We start from the raw sequence: 13,125 nt of genomic DNA on the forward strand, positions 1-13,125 counted from the left end.
GTTTAGGTGCTTTAAAGGTAAAAGTTCAGCCAATAATTATTTTCAGGAATATGATAATTATGCTAATTCCTTGGACAGTATTTAGCATAAATAAAACTAAGTGACCACCAGACTACAGTATGACCTGAAGTAGACTATGGCACAGTGTGATAAAGACCAAAAAGGTGATGGAAGATATGCAAAGAACAGGTGAAGAGAGGGAAGGAGTGTTATTAGAAATGTTATTTTGGTTACCACTCTTCTCCAGTTAAAGGACTATAACCATGGCAACTGGGACCAAATAGAGAGAAAGCAATGATGGCTAGTTTTCTCTCTGCAATAAATCTATAGTCACCTTTTTTATAAAACGAGGAAAATAATCTTTCATCTTATGCCAGGAACAGCTAGGTAATTAAATATTATTTCAGTGGTTATTTTATATTCAGCAAAATCTGAGATACATTTAAATGAAACCTTAAGTGCAGTGACTTCCATACTTACTTTACATGTTTAACACACACCCACACAAGCCACAAATTGTAATAGAAATTGTGATCAAGAAAATTATTTCTCCAGTTTAAAAAAAAAAAGTCTTTTTTAATATGTAACAGTGACATGCAACTTTTCAAAAAAGGAATGTTAAGCTGGCACCTCTAACAGTCTGTGGTAGTGAGACCGGTAACCACATCTTTTGGCTAATCTCTCTATAAAATGAGAAAGGAAGCAATCATCGAAAGTGCTGGTGACTCCCAAATCAGCAGGATGTCAAAACTTGCTGACTGGTGGGTCTAGATCCAGACAAAACAAGGTACAATTGAAAGAAAAGAAATAAACCAAACACTGCGCTGGCTTATAAATATGTTTAGAAGTGTCAGTTTAGACCTATTAAGACTCTTTTTCCTAACACTGTGACCCAGAGTTCCAAAGGCCATCACTCTGACTTCCCGGATACAAAGGTCTGGCAGATGGGCCTCTGCAGGCATGCTTTTTAACTTAATTAAAATAATAGTAAAACTTACATGACTGTATTCTAAATTTAGATACTCACTGTGAGTTATGAGTTAAAGAAATATAAACAGCTAAAATTTCTCTTAACAAGAACCAGGTTTCCTTGGAGAAATGGCGGATTCTATGTCTGAGGCAAGAAATACACAAGTTGAACTGAGGAGTTTTTGGCCATAAAATATACTTGGGTCATATCAAAGACCACAGGAAAAAAACAGAAACAGGAGTCAACTTGGAGGGCATCCAAGATGGTACAATTTGAGTCTTGAAAATACTGATAATAATACCTTGAGATAATTCAAATAATTTGCAGACTCATGAATTCATATCGTCATTAAACCCCAAAACCCTCATTGCTGTTAGGGCACTCACTCACTTTTATAAAAACTGGGAGGAAATAAAGCAGTTATCTTGCTTTTCCTGATAAATGCACTTTGAGGGATAAATGAATAGCTGATGAGGGGAGTTGTTCTAGCTCATAAGTGGAGAAGGAATGATGCAATTTGAACAGCATCATTTTGCAACCTCTAAGGAAAGGATGGATTGGACCTTTATGGTTGTAGGCAAATTAGAGCCCATCTTGCCACATTAGGGCCACATCTTGCCCACTGCCTATTTTTTTTCTTTAAATATTTTATTTTTATCTGACGGAGAGATCACAAGTAGGCAGAGAGGCAGCCAGAGAGAGAGGGGGAAGCAGTCTCCCCACGGAGCAGAGAGCCCGACACAGGGTTCAATCCTAGGACCATGAGATCATGACCTGAGACAAAGGTAGAGGCTTAACCCACTGAACCACCCAGGCACCCCGGCCACTGCCTACTTTTGTAAATGAAGACTTATTGGCTCATACTTTTGTATTATATATGAATGCTTTTGTGTTACAACAGAAAGCTGAGTAGTTGAAATAGAGGCTCTATGGTCTCCAAAGTGTAAAATATTTACTATCTGGTCATACATAGAAAAAAGGTTTCCAATGCCTAGATTAAAACAATGATCTTAAATAATTTCTTTAGAGAGGTAGGAGGGCCAAAGGGAGAGGGAGAGAGAGAGTCCCAAGCAGGTTCCATGCCCATCACAGAGCTTGTCACACTGCTCAATCCCACGACTCCGAGATCATGACCTGAGCCGAGAAATCAAGTCAGACACTTAACTCACTGAGCCACTCAGGTGCCAGATCATAAATAAATTCTGGAATAGATTTTATAATGGTGAGATCAGACTGATAATGCACTTCAATCTTAGCAACACTGAAGTGGATCAGACATTAAATGTGAAACAATGTGATTCACTAGGATGTATACCATAGCACATACATGAAGTATTCTTTTTCCAGAAGAAAAAAACAAAGTAAATCAAAGCAGGCTTTCTGATCTAACTACCAGATGACAGGAGATATGGGAGAGTGAGAAACTTGTTCAGTGACAAAATGAGGACTCAACCAACCAAATTCAGAATGTGCGACATTCAAAAAGAAGAAATGTAGTAGTTATGTAGTGGTTGAAAAGAGATGGATCTTTAAAATGCAATGTGTGGACCTTGTTTGGATCCCAGTTCCAACAAACCACTTGTAAAGATTTTTCCAAAGACAAATTTGGAAATATGAACATGGCTCTGGGTATCCAATGGCAGTAAGAAGTTACCATTAGGGGCGCCTGGGTGGCTCAGTGGGTTAAGCCTCTGCCTTCGGCTCAGGTCATGATCTCAGGGTCCTGGGATCGAGCCCCGCATCGGGCTTTCTGCTCAGCAGGGAGCCTGCTTCCCCCCTCTCTCTGCCTGCTTCTCTGTCTACTTGTGATCTCTCTCTGTCAAATAAATAAATAAAATATTAAAAAAAAAAAAAAAAGAAGTTACCATTAGTTTTTTTCAGTGTGATAATGCATTTGTGGCTGTGTGTGTATTTATCTTTAATGTTAAAGATACACACTGAAGCCTGGGATTTGCTTTAAGATATTGCAATAATCAAAGGATAGGAAGGATACATAAAAGAAGATGGGCAAAATGTTAAGTGTTAAAGCTGGGTGATGGATACTCAAGAGTTGAATATACTATCCTCTCTTTATTTTGGAGTATGTTTGCAATTTTCCATAATAAAAAGTAAAAACTATGGGGTGGTTCAGTTAATTAAGATCTGACTTGATTTCAGCTAAGGTCATATCTTGGGGTCCTGGGGTTGAAGCCCATGTCAGGCTACATGGTCAGCAGGGAGTCTGCTTGCCTCCCTCTCCCCATGCTTGTACCCTCTTTCTTTCTAAAATAAATAAATAAAGCTTAAAAAAAAAGTAAAAATTGAAAAATATTAAAGGACAAAAAAACAGTACTTTCTTTTGGTAGAATCGTGTTTAACTCACTCTAAATCTGGTTGTAACATTTGCTCACCCCAAAGCTGTTCTAATATCTATTTCTGCTTGCTTGATTGGCAGTGTTGGTCACTCTAAGACTTCTAAATACTGCAGCACTGACATCTAAAATCTCTATTTTTACCTTAAAGTTTTAGAAAGATGCTTTCTCTTCTCTACTTTTCCTCTAAGAATACCTCAATAATATTCCTTGTATTTCTTTTCACAGAAGGAGAAACTACTTTCTTTTTTTTTCCCCCCTCAAAGTTTGGCTATAGCAGGGCTTCAAACTCTTATGAGAAGAATTAAAGGGAAAAAAATGATGTCATAACTATATATATATGTATAAATATATATCACACTATAAATGTATTCTCTCTCCTTTCTACATACACACGCCTTCTAATGATACCATTACAGTTAGAAAAGCTCATGGATAAAAATTAAGCATCTAATAAACTCTAACTCCCTGCTCATGTGCACTAAGACTCCCTTTATGAACAAAATCTTACATAGAATGTTTTAAGGTTACTCTTAAGTTATTAAGCTTCTGATATTTTACTGTCTGGGTTTTTATTATTAAATGATTGTCTAATACTCTGAGCCATTTAAAAATAAAATCTTGATTTAAAAATAATATAATCAGAAATTATATCATAATTTTAGAAGTCAAAATCATAGACCTCTTAAGAACGAGGAAAATCTTAACTGAGGTCTTCCTTCTGTAAGAAGCAGACCCTAAAATGACCTACCTTATGCCAAAGTTTAAAGCACATTATTACTCAACATAAGGTCAAAATGATACATTAAAGATAGAAAATGTTCCACAATTATAGGGCCACAGTTCTCTATCTGGGGGCAGATGAATTTCATAATTCAGAACTTCTGGGATTTTAGAATAATAATATAATGTCTAGTACCCAGAATCAAAATATACTGTTTAATACCCATAACGAATATAAATATAACACTCATAATTAAACTCAACACTATTTCTGCAGTGAAACTAAATATCCATATTGAGTGGAAAAAAGACTGCAAACCTCCTTGTGTGTTAAGGTCAAGTTTTGCTACCAAAGGAGTTATGACAAAACCATTTGGATTTTAGAACTTTTTGGATTTTGGAATTGTAGTTAAGGGATTATAATCCTGAATAATGTAACTATATTCTCTTATTTCAGTGACTCTCAAAAGTAAATTATTTTGACGGTAAAATGTTAGATACGAGGGGTGCCTGGGTGGCTCAGTTGATTATGTCTGCCTTCGGCTCAGGTCATGATCTCAGGGACTGGGACAGGTGTGGGGTTCCCTGCTCAGTGGAGAGTCTGCTGGAGGTTTCTCTATCTCCGCCTCCCCCTGCTCATGCTCGCTGTCATTCTCTCTCAAATAAATAAGTAAAAAAAAAAAAAAAAAAAAAAAAAAAAAAAAAAAAAAGATACTAAATAGATAGAGTTAGTTTTATTTGCCTTGGAAGAAACAGAACAGTAATAACAAAGGAGAGAATTTCTGCAAGTTACAGATTTGTATGCTCTGGGATGGATTTGTGGCAAGTAGACAACTGCTCTTTTGGACACACTCATGATCCTGGTGACACTGTTAGTGAAAAGGACAGGGCAAGTAATGGACTGACTGTCCTTGAGGCAACTGTCAAGGTCTATATGGAACAAACTTTTCTAGAAGAAACTGCAGAATAATATTGTGTCAGTGAGTCATCATAAAAACAACAGGTAATTTACCACTTAAGCTTTCTTTTTTCAGAGCTCTAATTTTTAATGTTTTTAAGTTTTTTTAAAGATTTCGCTTGTTTGTCAGAGAGAGAAAGAAAGCGTGAGCGAAAGCGGAGGGAGCATCAGGGAGAGGGAGAAGCAGGCTCCTGGCTGCGCAGGGAGCCCAATGTGGGACTCAATCACAGGACCCTGGAATTCTGACCTGAGCCAAAGGCAGACACATAACTGATTGAGCCACCCAAGCACCTCTGTACTTTTTAAAGACTGTATTTCCCATTGTTGGAACATGCCATTTGGCTGACCAGATTAAACTGAGCTTACCTGAAGATTCCAAGCCTGCTATTTGCCTTCGGTGTGATTCTTCTTAGGATATTCGAATGCTGGGCTATCTGGCGCAGAGACGTTGTCCTTGTTGGGCATTTGGAAAACAGGGCTGCTCTTGATTCTATGCCATCCCAAATGTATGAACCCAACTAAGGGTATCATAACAATCAGAACTTTATAGTTGCTCCAAAAGTTCTGAAAGCTCATAGTACTTTAGCTTCAGTGCACCTAGGAAAAGGCCAATAGGCAAAGAAGGTAAGAACGAAAAACAACTCCCTCAAGTTACATCTGTGAACTGCCACAAGTAGAATATTGCACTCTAACGAAAGTTGACTATTAAACATTTTTGGGTACAATATAGTGTAATATTAATTAACAAAAAAGGGTATGTTATAGGCTCAAAGGGATAGCAGGAAGTTCAGGCTTGAGAAACTTATAAAGCAATACAAACTTTTAGTTGAAAATCGTTAAAGGAGCCAAATCACCAGCTAGAAAAGCTATATAAGTCTTTGGAAATCCTCAGGCATAGATGTCATTTTCTTTATATAATTAATTATACATTCTCTGAGCCACAGTAAAATTAGACTTAAAAAAATACATTTAGTCAGAATTTTAACAGAAGAATCAAATGGTAATCCTTAAGTATGCACTAAGAATTTAGATTTTGTATTCCGACACATGTAAGTGACGGTGTTTCAACTGAGATTTGGACAGTCATGCATGGATTCCAACTGAATACTGGAATGGACTCTGGGTTAGGAGGAATTAATGCCATTTCAATTTATGTCCTGAAGCACAGGATTTTAGTGTTTACCTTTACTACTACTAACTCTACCCTACAGGGTTTACTCTTTACCCAGTTTACACAGAGAAATTGGGGGTAGTAACCTGCCAGTACTTTCAAAGGTAGGTTGTATTTAAAAAGATTCCTTGGGGCACCTGAGTGGCTCAGTGAGTTGAGGCCTCTGCCTTCAGCTTGGGTCGTGATCCCAGAGTCCTGGGATCGAGCCCCACATTGGGCTCTCTGCTCGGCGGGGAGCCTGCTTCCTCCTCTCTCTCTCTCTGCCTACTTGTGATCTCTGTCAAATGAATAAATGAAATCTTTAAAAGAAAAAAATAAAAGATTCCTGTCCTTGGTCTTTGGTTTGGAAAGCATGATGGTCTGGTTTTGATGATCTGTTGGGTTTGGGAACTCGAGTCTAGACACCTCTAAAGACTAATTATACTTTTTAATTTAAGGGATGCTCATTAGGCTTTAGTGATTAGCTTATAGACTTGTGATGCTATGAATGGGCTCATTTTTAAAGTTCCTTTCTGAGCACAGCAAGATAGTACAAACTGTTCCATCATCTATGGAATATACTAAGAATTAGGTTTAATTGCATATATATGAGTTTCAATATCATGTAATCATTTACATTACAATAACTGTATGACTGTCACTAGAAAACTGTCTAAATAGAACTTTTACTTATTCTTTCCCCTTTAAGTCAAGATTAAAATATACTGTTAATGAGTTAAACACCTTAACTGTCTCAGTGTTCTACATATATTAAAAATAAATGGGGGCACATGGGTGGTTCAGTTGGTTCAGCATCCGACTCTTGATTTCCACTCAGGTTATCATCTCAGGGTCGTGAGATTGAACACTGTATGGGGCTCCCTGCTCAGTGGGGAGTCTGCTTGAGATTCTCTTTCTCCCTCCCTCTGCCCCACCCCCTGCTCTCAAACATGCTCTCTAAATAAACAAATCTTGGGGCGCCTGGGTGGCTCAGTGGGTTAAAGCCTCTGCCTTCGGCTCAGGTCATGATCCCAGAGTCCTGGGATCAAGCCCCACATCGGGCTCTCTGCTCAGCAGGGAGCCTGCTTCCTCCTCTCTCTCTCTCTCTCTGCCTGCCTCTCTGCCTACTTGTGATCTCTGTCTGTCAAATAAATAAATAAAATCTTTAAAAAAAAAAAATAAACAAATCTTAAAAAAAAAAAAAGAAAACAAAATTTTCATTTCTTTGGACATATATCATTTCTAGCATTAGAAACCATTTAACCCAGTGTCCAAATTCACATTTTATAAGGACTTTGTTATAAAACTTACACTACTAGATGGAAAAAAACCAATGGTCTACTTTGTAACTGAAAGTATTTTATGGGGATGCCTGGGTGGCTCAGTTGGTTGGACGACTGCCTTCGGCTCAGGGCGTGATCCTGGAGTCCCGGGATCGAGTCCCGCATCAGGCTCCCAGCTCCATGGGGAGTCTGCTTCGCTCTCTGACCTTCTCCTCGCTTGTGCTCTCTCTCACTGTCTCTCTCTCTCAAATAAATAAATAAAATCTTTAAAAAAAAAAAAAAAGTATTTTATGCCTTTTTCCTGAGTTTTTTTTTTTTTTTTTTAAAGAATTTATTTGTCAGAGGGCACATAAACAGAGGGAGTGGCCGAGGGAGAAGCAAACTCGCTGCTGAGGAGGGAGGCCGACTCAGTCTCAGGAGCCTGGGGTCAGGACCTGAGCCAAAGGCAGCCGCTTAACCAACTGAGCCACCCAGGTGTCCTGCCTCTTTCTGGTTCTAGAATTAATTAATTAATTAAAAAGATTTTATTTATTTATTTGACAGACAGAGATCACAAGTAGGCAGAGAGGCAGGCAGAGAGAGAGGAAGGGAAGCAGGTTCCCAGCTGAGCAAAGAGCCCGATGTGGGGCTCGATCCCAGGACCCTGGGATCATGACCTGGGCTGAAGACAGAGGGTTTAACCCACTGAGCCACCCAGATGCCCCCTCTTTCTGGTTCTAAAGTCCTCTTGTATCCTATGTACTTTTTGCAACCTTTAGGGATCATACCTCTTATTGACATACTTATGTTCTATGTTTGAAGAAAGCCAATCACTATTAACTGTATCATTAAATTTCATTGTGAAGCCCACTGTACAAAATGCTTTTGAGATTTGAGGATACAGTAAAACCCTGGGTGATTTGGAAGTAATGAGGGAAGAACTATATTAAGGATTATTTCACAGAAACAGAAGGACAGGGGCTGTACCAGTTAACTGGCTTGTGTTGACTGATGTGATGTTTTGTCTACAAAATATCTTCAATTAAAGGTTTCAAAGATACTGTCATTCATATTTGGTCTTATCAATACTTAAGGTGACTCCAACACCTCTGACACTCTCAACGTGAGGTTATCAAGTCATATTACTTCTTTTTAAAAGATTTATTTGACTTAAGATTTATTATTTATTTGACAGAGAGAATCAGTGAGAGAGGGAACACAGCAGGGGGAGTTGGAGAGGGGGAAGTAGGCTTCCCCCTGATCAGGGAGCCTGATGTGAGGCTAGATCCCAAGATCCTGGGATCACGTACTGAGCTGAAGGAAAGACACTGCTTAATGACTGAGCCATCCCGGCACCCCAAGTCACATTACTTTTAATGGACGGCATCTCTTCTTTTCACAGTTTACTCCTCCATGATCACTAACCTAATTCAGTATTTGTCACCTTTTTCCTGAATTACAAAACTTTTAGGGAAACAGCTTATAGAAAAGAGAGTCAGCATCAAGTTAGCTGACTCTTTGGGTCGTCTAAGAGTTAAGGACAAGGGAGGCATTCCATTTTATTTACATTGTGTTTAACAGTCTATTATTTGTTTCCATTAGGATGACTTAAGGAGCTATACGTCTTTGTCTACATTTGGGCTTGGTTAAATATGGGAATTATCTGTTTTGGTTGAAAACTCATTATTGGCCATTATTACTGAGGCTCCGTAACAGACTTTCTGGTTAGTAAATGATGTAGACTGATCTAATGATTAATTGCTTTAATGTTTATGCAACACGTACATATCCCCATTTCCTCAAATTCTCTATGTCTCATATATTGATTTGGCTAATGGGAGTGGGAGGTAGGTAACTATTTTCCATTGATTATTCTGTTGTACTCTGAGATGCTTGGAAAATGATCAGGATCAGGATGATAAAGCTTTTTACTTTATAAAATACTTTTAGAGTTTTCACATTTAATCCACATAAAAACACTACCACATTATATGTATAATAGCCCATCTCCATCAAGCCAGATGGAACTAGCAATCTTTTAAAATGGTACAGTAACTTTAATCTCTTTGATTTAATAGTTTTCCAGCACATCACATGTATCCGATTATTACCTGAACAACCAACTTCCCAGAACAAGACACATTAGACTTTACTAAATAAGGCTCATTATTAGTTTTAAGAAAAAGACAGCATAGTTTTGAAATTTAACATTCCATGTAGTAGTGATACCTCATTGTGTTCCTTATTTTGTTCATATCTTCTTATGGATCTTTAAAATACAACCAAACATATTTTGGGGATACAATTTTAACACCTTTTCTCAATTCTTCTGTGGGACTTTTTTTTTTTTTCAAAATGAAAATCAGCATCCTGCTATTTCTAATATAATATAGGTTTACTTTTTAAAGTTAGAAAATATAGAAATAAAGATAAGAATGCTAAAAATGTCTGGCATCTTTTTGGTTTTGACAAAAATGTAACAATTTACTTGCTGTTTTATAATTTTTTCTTCCCCCAAGAATATAAATCTTCATTATCATTTTTGATAGCTGCGTAGTTTTTTATTATATGGAGATAAGCTGATTTGATGGCTCTCTGATAGAAATTTGAGATTTGTTTCAACGTTAATTTTATTGCTAAATATGCTATGGCTACAAATATTCTTGTAAATATTCCAGAGTCCTTGCTTACAGTCCCTAAATGCTGCTTCTCAGGATAATATAAAGAATTACCATATTTCTTCATTAACTCATTTTCCAAATGAATTAACGAGTTTTTTTTTAAAACCTTGACTTTTACAAAGGTTCATGGTGCTGAACATAAGGGATACTGAAATTCAATTTGGGAAGTTAAGCTAAATACAACTTACCTTGAGATGGTCCTTCCCTCAAAACACCTGGCAAGTCATTCCAAATGAGATGGGAACTATTTACTGACACCAGAGATTCCTGAGTCTGAAACAAAACAAGAATGCATTCAGAATGATCAGGTTTGATGAGCAGTAACAGGTTGGTCCCTAAAAATAAATTAGTCTTTGTTATTTATTCACTGTGCTTTTCAAGTGTGCTTGGAGTAAAGCAGCAAACAGAAACAAGAACATAATGATTTTTCCTCGTCCTTTACCCCTTTGGTACCTGCAACTGCCTTTTTCTTATCTTCTCTGAATCTTCTTTAAACGCACTCCTAAAGAAACAAAGAAGGTATGGAACGTTTGGAAAGATGAGAGAAAGGAAGAGTTACAAAATTACTAAGTTTAGGTGAAGTAAAACAGCGTTTATAGTTTTATTCATTGAAGTGCCTTCTGTTAAGTTTAAAATATGTTTAGAGACAAACTATTTATTTTTTTTTATTTTTTTAAGATTATTTATTTATTTGACAGAGAGAGAGAGATCACAAGTAGATGGAGAGGCAGGCAGAGAGAGAGAGAGAGAGGGAAGCAGGCTCCCCGCTGAGCAGAGAGCCCGACGCGGGACTCGATCCCAGGACCCCGATATCATGACCTGAGCCGAAGGCAGCGGCTTAACCCACTGAGCCACCCAGGTGCCCCCAAACTATTTATTTTTTAAGATTTTATTTGTCATAGTGCATGAGCAGGGGAGCAGCAGTCAGAGAGAGAAGCAGGCTCCCTGCTGAGCAAGGAGCCCAATATGGGACCCAATCCCAGGTCACTGGGATCACGACTTGAGCCAAAGGCAGAGGCTCAGCCAATTGAGCTATTCAGGCATCCCATTTAGAGACAATCTTAACACAGATTTAGCTTTCATATACTCCTTTCCAAAATACGTACCTGCATTATTCCAAAGGCTTCACATTTTTTATCTCATTTTGTTTTCATAGCAGTTTTATGAGGCTACTTTATAAATGAGGAAACACTAAATGATTGATTCCAAGATTATTGTCAGTTAACTGTCAATCAGCTTGGATTCTGGAGTCCTAAAAGTCTTGGCTGGTATTCTTTTAGGCTATTTTCCAGAGTCAAAAATTAGTGACCCAGCTTTGGCAGTAGAGTTAATCAGAATTTCCAGTGCATGATAATGGATAAGAACATTCTGAGTACATTGTGCACACTTTTAAGAGTCACTGAGGTCACCTATCCTAATGTATTAAGCCTGGCATGTTCTTCTGATTCTCATGTCAGGTATGTAAGAGGTTAACAATGGTCTTGTGTCAACTTGTCCAGAATTAGTCTGTATCCTCCATATACACATCTGTGACCTATTAATAGTTGAGATTAGCTGCACTAATTTTAGTTCAGTTTCTTCAGCTTAGTTCCATATACAGAATGAATAATAAGGGTTAATGAACAGAATGGGGAGAAGCTTGCTGTATTTCCACCTTAATAAAATAACTGTAATCTCCTGAGTGAACATAAATATCAAGGCTAAGAAAGGAAAACACTGAGATATATTACTTCACACCACAAATATTGTTTAAAGTCAAGGTATTACTGTGTCTGAAGTAGCAACTTTCCCTCCCCCTATTTTGTATTACAGAAATTATCATCTCTTCAGTTTCTACCACTGAGACCTCTCACAGGTTTGCTGCGGCTTGTTATATTGCAAGCTAAGTGAAGGTTTCTAGGTGACAGGACCGGACTGTAAGGCAAAGGATAGAAAGACAGGTAGGCTTCCTACAAAATCCTAAACAGCCTAGCTCTAGCTATCAGTTTATTCTGCCCATGTAGCATCATGTCAATTAAAATCATCAAGTTTTGTTATTGGCCATTACTAAATTAGGCCTACAACAACCTGGATGCAGGAAATATTCTAGAAAAGGTTATCATTTTGCCTACTGGGCTTGCGGGGCGCCATCTGCTGGTCTTTTGGACATAGTGCAAGGTAGATTCTTTTCAGGTTTCCATTATTGCTCTGCTCAAAGTATTTGAAAAATAGTAATTTTTAAAAACTTCCCTGAATATAATTTAAACGTGAAGAGGACATTAGACAGAATATTACACAACCAATTAGCCCAGATCTTGTGACTGTGACTGTGATGAAGTTTACTGGATCTATATAATGCCTTTTCTTTTATGACAATGTTGGCTTAGATGCTTGAGAATTCTTCATTTCTGAACTCCAGTCTCTGATGCTAAAAATATCCGAAGTTTTTAATATGGCAGTTCAAATGATGGCACTTTTTGTGTACAAGTTAGAAGGTCTGTGTACGGTCTTCATGCTTATTTAACTGACTGGCATACTAGAGAGACCACCAGTTTCCTTTTTTCCCATCTTCTATCTTTATCACCTAAAATAACACAGTTTTGATGAATTTTCATCTTGTAAAAACAAAGACAATCAAATACATTACTGTTGGGCTGTTGAACTGAATGGGTCATACCTGAGTTCTAAAGTTTCCATTTGGCAAAATCCTACCACATTTCCCTCCCCACTGCCTCAAGGTCAGCTTGACCTATACCCAGTAGCTATAAGGCTGACAGCACAGCTGGTCAGGAGTAGTCAAGAACACATGAAGGTTAATATAGTTATGTAAAAGTAGTTTATGGTCTCTGCTACCTCCCCCATTACTGTGAACTCAGCGTCTTTATGAGTAAGTAATATACTGAAAGCATCACTAATTGTGTATGGGCGCTTTACTAAATGTCGGCAGTCCAAAATGTGAACAGTGAATGAGTGATTAGGGACTAATGAGGATGAGAAAATCAGCTTACTGCAGGCTGTGAATAACCAGAAAGGCTGTAGTGTTGTTTATTG

The sequence above is a fragment of the Neovison vison genome, chromosome 8 (genome assembly GCF_020171115.1).
Source record: "Neovison vison isolate M4711 chromosome 8, ASM_NN_V1, whole genome shotgun sequence".
NCBI classification, from domain to species: Eukaryota; Metazoa; Chordata; class Mammalia; order Carnivora; family Mustelidae; genus Neogale; species Neogale vison.